At 39.9% G+C, this 9087-nt stretch overlaps 1 long non-coding RNA gene across 1 annotated transcript; it reads left to right on the forward strand.

Moving 5' to 3' along the window:
• The first annotated feature begins 3145 nt into the window (after window positions 1–3145).
• LOC136054709 (uncharacterized) lies at window positions 3146–5778 on the forward strand. Its single transcript, XR_010622766.1, has 2 exons — window positions 3146–3343; window positions 5656–5778. It is a non-coding gene; the product is annotated as an uncharacterized LOC136054709 (long non-coding RNA).
• The last annotated feature ends 3309 nt before the right edge of the window (window positions 5779–9087 follow it).

Here is a 9087-nt window from a genome sequence, read left to right on the forward strand (position 1 = left end):
CAAGCATGCTGATTTCTGAGGAATAAACTTCACTTGTCCTAATCTGTTTTAGGTAATCAACATTGTCCACAGCATTTGCATGAGGATTTGACAAGATATCCACAAACCACAGAGCCCTCTAGCAGCCTGTGACCTCCTTTACTGTGTGATGTTTTAAGAAACTATTGGAAGATCCAGAAGAGATCTGATGATTGGTAAAAGTTAATGGCATTCTGATAAGGGAATGATGGAATGATTGGTTGGTTTTATTCATAGTAGTTATTTAAAATATAACAGGATACCTCACACAAAATGTACACTTCCCACTCCTCTTCCTCATGTATATAGAAGTGACAATTTTCATTGTTGTTTTTTTTTTTTTTCAAATAATCTTCAGGATCAAGACTTCAAAATCTTGCCCAGTGAAGAAACTATCCAGATACAAACATTTACAGCTTCAGAATATATCCCTCCTAGCCAATGATGGCATGTCAAATGTGCTGGATTTTCAAAGGGTCTAAGAACAGTTTTACACAGATTAAACCTTAACCAATCCCATATATACCACAAGAACTTGAAACTAGATCCGTTTACTGAGATTCAAATGCTGAGACACAACTGCGTGTTTGTTGTGCTTTAATGAGGAAGGAGATGCACATGAGGAGTATGCAGCTGTCACCATTACTGTGACAAAGTTCCCCCGCACATTTGTGAGGAACTTTGTATGCTTCAGTTTGTGGCCATTTCCCGTTGTTGTGTCATCACACACTGCTGACAATGCCCAAAAGAAAAACAACCTGTTGTGGTTTAAACTGTCATGCTGCTGAAGACCACACAAATGTTCACTTTCTCCCCCCAGGTGGGATGTGGGAGGAGACAGGAGACAGAACAGGATTTGTTGGTTGAGATCAAAACATATTACCAAGACAGATGAGGAAAACGGAAACAAAAGTGCAATGGTAACAATAAGAATAGGAGCACAGCAATTAGTCTCCACCTGCTGACCAATGTACAGCAATAATATAACTGCCTGCTGACTCACAACCATCAGCAACACAAGGTCACACCCTCCACCAACCAACAGCCAGCAACTCCTGAACAGTGACTGCCCCCAGGCCAGCTCCCCTCAGCTTTATGGCCTTCTGCATGATGTTACAAAACACTTAAGCAGTGACTGATAAAGGGCACTGAACACCTCTCTTATGAGGAATTGCTCACAGACCTGGATACGTTCAGCCTTGAAAAAAGAAAACTCAGAGGGCATCTGAGCCACGTCTATAAATATCTAAGGAGCAGGAGGCAAAGGGACAAGGCTGGACTCTTCTCAGCAGTGTGTGGTGGTAGGACGTGGGGAAACGGCCACAAGCCATTGCATGGGAAGTTCCACACATGTGCAATAGAACTTCTTCACAGTGCAGTGACGGAGCACTGGCACAGCTGCACAGAGAGGCGGTGGAGTCTCCTCTGGAGATGGTCAAGACCCGCCTGGATGCCTACCTGTGCAACCTGGGCTAGGGAGCTGCTTTGGGAGGGGGTTTAGACTGGATGATCTCTGGTGATCCCTTCCAACCACTACAATTCTGTGATTCTGTGACTGGCAACATTTATATGGGGAAAGAGATGACATTCTTCTCAGATCATGAGCTACAGAACACCATTAGGCAGGATGTAGATGTTAAGTTTATATGTGTTCAGAAGTGATCAGGCAACGTCATAGCAGAAAAATCCACTGAGGATACTAAAAAATGCCCAGGTCTCTGGGCACTGGAGAACAATCAAAAAGCAATTCCTCTGTGGCTGCCATGATGCTATTTCCTGGGACCTCATTTTCAGCCAATCTCAGATAGGTTTCTGATCTGACTTGACTGTTGACACGATGCAGTGCACCCATCCTCAGGTTCCTGTGTCCTTACAATAAAATACATTATTTCCTTGAACATTCTCATTAAGCAGATTAGCCTGTCTAAACCATCACGTCTATTCTGATGAGAATTACATATCTGCTGATAAAACCTTACCATTTTCAGGTAGGGTTATTTTTCACTTCTTGTAGAAAATCACAATGTCAACTTCTGTGTGACAAGACTAAAGCTGTGCCATGACCACATGTATTAAGATTCAACGATACCTTCATCGTTCAACAATTTTCAAAACATGCCTACTTGTAATGTGCTATGTAGGTAGTACTGAAGATAAGAAGCAGACCTTGTCATTTTTCAGGTGATTGCAGAAATGCTGTTTGACAGACAAGCACAAATGGTTTGGTTAATTATTTGTGTCCAAACTCATAGGACCCAAAACATAACTTCATTGACTCAAGACCAAGCCAATGGCATGACTTCTACTCTTCTGTCATTTAGAATGTGCAGCAAATTGCTATGTCCACACTTGATCTCTTAAAGGGCAAGGAAGTTTAGGCCTTTTTACTGGCTGTGACATCTGAACAACATCCACCCTCCAATGTAGAGCCAGAGTTGTGCTAGAGGCCTTAATGTTTGCTATTGTCAGGACACTGGTTATACACTGTCATGGAGAAGCAGAGGCCATATGGCAGTAGGGAACAGAGGTTCCTGCAATAAACAAGAAATCAGGTAACTCAAATGCATATTTCTTGGGAAGGTTTTGACAACTTCATCTTCGTGTACTTGGTTACTCATTCTCAGTGTGTACTATTTAGGATGCTGATGTATTCCCTGCATCGAAATATGAGAGTTGGGAGATTTCTTCACTTCACTAACGTGGAACAAAAGGGACCTCATAAGGTTGGGGTATCTTTCCTTCAGAGGTGACAACTGGAGAAATATCAATGTCCTTGCGGTCTATGGGAGGCTTCAAAGTAAAGTTCTGCAGGATGGATGTTAGAAATGGGAATATCTCCATCCGAGCCAGACCTTCTCCTGCACAGATGCGCTTTCCTGCAAGAAAGAATGAAAAAATAGGAGGTGATGGTGGAGAACTTTTGCTGGTAGCATATTTTAACCCCTTTGCCACAAAAGTTCCAATTACTCAGAAAGGGCAGGCAGCCCTGCATCCTTCTGGGGAAGTGAACTGATTTAATCTAAGGTCTCAGTGTTCTGAACAATGTGAGAGTACCAGGTCGTTTGTTATCTTTCAGTGTAAAGGAAACAGTTTGTATGGGAAGTAGGTCTAGTCAACGTAAAAAAAACAGTGGGTCACTTTAATTTTTGTTATCTATGTCTGTACTCATTGATTTCCCTTGACCCTGTGATGTCTGTACTCTGATCAGAGGATCCTGCTGTTGAAACAGCAGGGGAAGCTAAGGAACCAGCAGAAGCAGACATCAATGAGCTCTGTAAAGATATGTTCAGCAAAATGGCCACTTATTTAACAGGTGAACTGACAGGTAAGGCATTGCAGTGCTGTCCTGCAAGTAAATATCTGTTTCTTTTCATTTTCTCTTAAGGAACTCTGTTGTGTTGTTTGTGTAAACTATCTTACAATATCTGACAAAACTGGCACTCCATGACTTACATGTTGCTAGGCTGCTGACAACACTGACATTGGTGAATTAGTGGCTTAATGAAGTCCCTGATTAGTGCAGATATTTTTCCAAAGCTTTAGTGTATCGGCAGCCGGAACATTGTCTGGTATTTTTCTGTTCTGCAGATTCTTGTAAGTAGTATGGGGGAGGTGTAAGTGAAGAAAGACAGGAAGAGAAGCAGAACTGAAAGTGGAACATGTGTGTCTATTTCATATCCGATGGAGAGCAATACATCTACAACTTAATACATCCTTTCTCTACTTTCCCAAAGAAGCTTCTGCATTTTTAATCCTATTCATTTTTGAAGAGGCAAGCCCAGCAGAGAAAACTCTTTTACCAGCTGAACAGTGCTCAAATCGCAAATTTTAACAGAAACCTTTTTACTGAACAGAAATGTTCAGCCAAAATTTGGGTCTTTTTTATACCTGTTGACCCAGACTAGTTGAAGCTGGGGTTGCAGTAGAGGACAGTACAAGTACTGACTTTGCACTCCAGTATTGCCATGTAGAGCTGTGTAGAACATTGTGTTCTTGTCCATGTGATGTGGCAGGTATGTGTATATTAAATAGTGACTTGTCCTATCACTAGGCAGCAAGACAAATAAAGTCCTCTGTCAGATAACCTGCCAATCGAGTACTGGATACAGAATGGAAAATGACACAGACTCCATACTGTAATGGCAGCATGCTGGCAATTATGTGCAAGTCAGCTCCCTTTTCAAATGTGTTCAATGTCCTTAGACCCTGTGGAGACAAACTGCACAGATCCAAGTTGGGTACAGAACTGAATACAGGTCCGCCCCACTGTATTTCAGATGCATTGCAGTCACTATCCCATTTTCCTTAATACATACTGTCCTCATTACACTTGAAATGCTGAAACTCTGTAAGAATCCTCTGTCATCAGGATCATTTTAGCAGCCTGGCTGCCTAACCTCCTGAACAGACCATGAAAGACTGTGCTGCTCTCCGCTCTGTTTTTTATGTGCATCCTTCAGTGCTTCCCTACTGTGGCTGCCTTGGATCCAGTGAGGCAGCTGTTGGCACCACGGGGAGGCATGCAATGGAAGAAAATATTTTAGAGCTACTAGTCTTGCTTAAAAAATTGAAACAATACAGAAGACAGTTAAGTGTATCACCCTTAATCTTTGCTCAGTGTAAAAGCTCACCCCGTGCCAGCCTTTCTTCCCGTATTGTGCACAATCACAGAACGGTTGAGGTTGGAGGGATCTCAAAGTCAATTCTCTAACACCCTGCTCAAGCATGGTCACCTGGAGCAGGTTGCCTAGGGCTGTGCAGCAGGTGATACTGCCATTGCCAACCTTGGATGTTACGGCAACCAAGCTGGAAGTTTTCCTAACACAGACTTTAGATATGTATTGTGCCCTGTTTGCGCACAAGATACTGCGCGTGGAGATAGACTTGCTAGCCAAGCAAGAGCATGTTCTCAGGTGCAATAAGGTAAGGTCTGTCCTCTGCTTGGCAGAGAACTGGAAGTTTGTGATTAAACAGATTGTGACTGCAGAACACCACTCTGGAGTACACATGTACTAGCTGTAAGTGCTGAGCAACGCCTCTCAAATCTCCAGAGAGACGTCTGAAAACTGAGGACGCTGTCAGTGTCACTGCTGAAACTGGGTTAAGTGCCCTCTAAGAGCATCCATGCAGCTGGAATTAGCAGGTACTCTTTCTCACTCTTCAGGGTCAGGGCAGTGGCAGTGGTCAGATAAATATGGTCACATGCAAGTAATATCTCATTCCCTAGGTTCATAGTTTCATAGGTTCATTAGGTTGGAAAGGACCTACAAGATCATCTAGTCCAACCATCCTCTACACTTACCTCACCCTGGAGAGTGCTGAGTGCACATGGAGCTTCCTAGCCTTCCCCGTGCAACCTCTGTATAGTTAGGGGTCCAGCATCTGGTTTGTCTTTACAGTGAGGCTGAAGAATAGGTTTAAATATGCTTCAGTGACAGTTGTATATTTTATTAGAACCGGTGACTTAGCCATGTTTTTTTTTCCACTCATGGATGCATTTGGTGGTTGATGTGAGGTCCTTTCACCACGTACAAACTTACATGCTATTGGAGAGTGTGGGAATCTATACGATCAAGGCACAGAAATGTTCAAAGAAAAGTAATGCAGCATTTCTCTGCTTCTTGTCTTGTGTGACAGATTTGCAAGACAGCCACAAGAGGGCGATGTTTCAGCAGAGAAAACTTGTATAAGAGAAAGCAGTTAAGGAAAACTAAGGACCAGTATTGTGCTGAAAGTCTTGCTTTTCTACAGAAAAGAAAAGAGGAAAAAAGGAAAAAAGGAAAGAAAGGAAAGAAAAGAGAAAAAGAAAAAAGTAAAGAAGGGAAGGGAAGGGAAGGGAAGGGGAGGGAAGGGAACAGAAGGGAAGGGAAGGGAAGGGAAGGGAAGGAGAAAGGAAAGAAGAAAGGAAAGAAGAAAAAAGAAAAAAAGGAAAGGAAGAGAAAAGGGAAAAGTAAAAAAGAAAAAGAGAGAAAAGAAAAAGAAAAGAAAAAGAAAAAGGGAAAGAAAAAGAAAAAGAAAAAGAAGAAAAAGAAAAAAGAAAGAAGCAATGTTGTTTTAAAATTACAAGTGTGAAAAACTCCTGGAGCTCTGAAGATCTATGAAGAGCTCTGAAGTGATCTGTGCAATTGCTTTGAAATTGAAACAGTTCTTGACAGGTTGAACTGTTAACTGCTAACCAGGGGATAAAGCAGCCTAGCAAGTACAGCAAGCATAGCTCTTTAAGCAGAAATGTAAGAGGTCAAATCCAGATGAGGATTTTTCCCTGGTACCCCTGAGGCAATTCTGCCCAGCTACTCTAACAGGTTCTTCAGAAGTTGGATCCAAGTGTCAGAATAGTACTTCGTGTAGATGTAAAAAAAAAATAATTCAGAATTGGGTCTTAAATCACTAGTGGAAACTACAAGGTGTTCAACTGCTAAAAATACCTCTTCTGCTCCTTAGAGTATACTTTTTAACCTGGAACTCTGTGTTTAAGTGGAGATGTTAAAAGTTATCCAACTGGACAAAAGTTATTCAGTACTGGCCTGCAGCTACATATGTCATATATGCAGTGTTACAGGTGTGAATATGTGCACTGGACAGCAAACATACAAGGAAAATAAACCAAACAAGAAAAACCAAACAAGAAGTGGAGAACAAACATTCTATAATAGTATGATGTGTTTCGTTAAAGATAGATTTGTTAATGATTAATGTATGTCCCTGCTTTCTGATATTACAGTGGAACTTTGACTGAGGTCACAAAAAGTTAAGAGATAAAGCAGTTCATCCAAGTTTGCCAGTATCTACTGATTTTAGCTAACTGTTATGCTTAATCCAGAGAAAGTAAGAGCTACTGATTGTTTTTGACTGTTTTGTTTTGTTTCTTTACCTTATACGCCAAGTGAGACTTCCAGGATGCAGCATCAAGCCCTCCTTTGATCCTGCATCCCTGTTTCATGTTGCAGCGGAAGCCTTGGGATCCACAACCATTTCCTTACAGTTTGCATTGTTTGTCTCCTTGTCTTTTTAGTCTGCATGGAGAAAGATGTCTGAAACAGAGAAGTTGCCTCCTGAGCAAAGTTACCTGCTTTGCCCTTCATAAGAAACGTAGTAACTACATCTGAAGAATAACTTGCTTTAAACTACAGAAGAGATGGAGAGAGATTGCAGGATTTGGTGGGTGCAGTGGTGCACATTAAGAAGAACCTGGTCCAGCAATTGAGAAACTTGGGACTGTACTGTATTTCTAATAGTAAGGGTGTATTTTTTGAGTTAAATTGTATTTGTCCAGACACTTATCAGTTGTGGATGGCAATGCACTCCCTCTCTATTGGGTACCTCATCCACAGGTTCTCCAGAAAAGTCCTTCTCAGGCATATTCTGAGCCACTTCTGAGTTTCTAAATTGCGTGTTGGAAAAAAAGAAAAAGAAAAAGGAAAAGGAAAAGGAAAAGGAAAAGGAAAAGGAAAAGGAAAAGGAAAAGGAAAAGGAAAAGGAAAAGGAAAAGGAAAGGAAAAGGAAAAGAAAAAGGAAAAGGAAAAGGAAAAGGAAAAGGAAAGGAAAGGAAAAGAGAAAAGGAAAAGGAAAAAGAAAAGAAAAAGGAAAAGGAAAAAGAAAAGAAAAAGAAAAAGAAAAAGAAAAAGAAAAAGAAAAAAGAAAAAAAAAGAAAAAGAAAAAGAAAAAGAAAAAGAAAAAGAAAAAGAAAAAGAAAAAGAAAAAGAAAAAGAAAAAGAAAAAGAAAAAGAAAAAGAAAAAGAAAAAGAAAAAGAAAAAGAAAAAGGAAAAGAAAAAGAAAAAGAAAAAGAAAAAGAAAAAGAAAAAGAAAAAGAAAAAGGAAAAGAAAAAGAAAAAGAAAAAGAAAAAGGAAAAAAAAAGAAAAAGAAAAAGAAAAGAAAAAAGAAAAAGAAAAAGGAAAAGAAAAAGAAAAAGAAAAAGAAAAGAAAAAGAAAAAGAAAAAGAAAAAGAAAAAGAAAAAGGAAAAGAAAGAAAGAAAAGGAAAAGAAAAAGAAAAAGAAAAAAGAAAAAGAAAAAGAAAAAGAAAAAGAAAAAGAAAAAGAAAAAGAAAAAGAAAAAGAAAAAGAAAAAGAAAAAGAAAAAGAAAAAGAAAAAGAAAAAGGAAAAGAAAAGGAAAAGAAAAAGAAAGAAAAAAAATATACTGTGAACTACCTGGTGCCTTTTTTACTGTGATGGTTTTCATCTATAGCTAATTCTCATAATTCACTAGTGCCATGCATTTTCCTCTGAGAATTACTTTGGGTAGGTTTTTTTTTTTTTTTTTTTTTTTTTTGGTGACTCCTTTTCATATATTAACAAAAGCTTTAAGAAAACCTAGAGTTGTGGAGCAGGATAGGTAGTAATCAAAGGCTTCTACCTTTGCTTCAGCTTTGTAGCTGAACCTGTGGCTGTGCCCTAACCAATTTGTTTATGCTTATGTGTGCCTAAAAGATCAACTTGTGGAATGAATGCAGCAGCTTTGCCCACCTGCTCCCAGGCATGCATCCCGAAATGCAGAGCTGTCTCACACACAGCTTGTATTAAGGCTTACAATCCCCAAGAAACAAGAGGACTGATAGTACAGAAAAAATCACCATTCTTTCCTGCTCTGACACATTAGAGCCGACAAAACAGAAACGAAGGAATGAAAAATACTCACTGACTGTACCTGAATAAACATGTGAATAGTTCATAAGGAACACAAAGAAAAACGACGATGAACCAGCTCACCAACTGACAATGTATAAGCTCAGAAAGGCCCTCTTCAGCTGATTAAAACTAACTGCATGATACAAACTCTGTCGTACAGGAGGTTCAGTGATTCTACTCATTTGAACCTCTGAATATCCCCCATTCTACAACCAAACATACATGGCTCAGACTGCACCTCCTCCCTAAAGTCAGTTCCATATGTTCTGAATGTGATTGTGTTCAGAGCTTGAAGTTTGTCTGCTGGAAGAGGTGCAGAAGAAACTCTTTTCCCCTTATGGAATTCGCAATAAATCAGCAAGATATTAGTATCCCAAAAGAGAAGAGCTCGAGAAGCCTTCTGGTGGAATTGTCTTCAGCTTGGGTTAAAGTTGTCCATGCAGC

The sequence above is a fragment of the Cyrtonyx montezumae genome, unplaced genomic scaffold, assembly GCF_038088225.1.
Source record: "Cyrtonyx montezumae isolate F1298 unplaced genomic scaffold, pur_monq_1.0 scaffold_4, whole genome shotgun sequence".
NCBI lineage: Eukaryota > Metazoa > Chordata > Aves > Galliformes > Odontophoridae > Cyrtonyx > Cyrtonyx montezumae.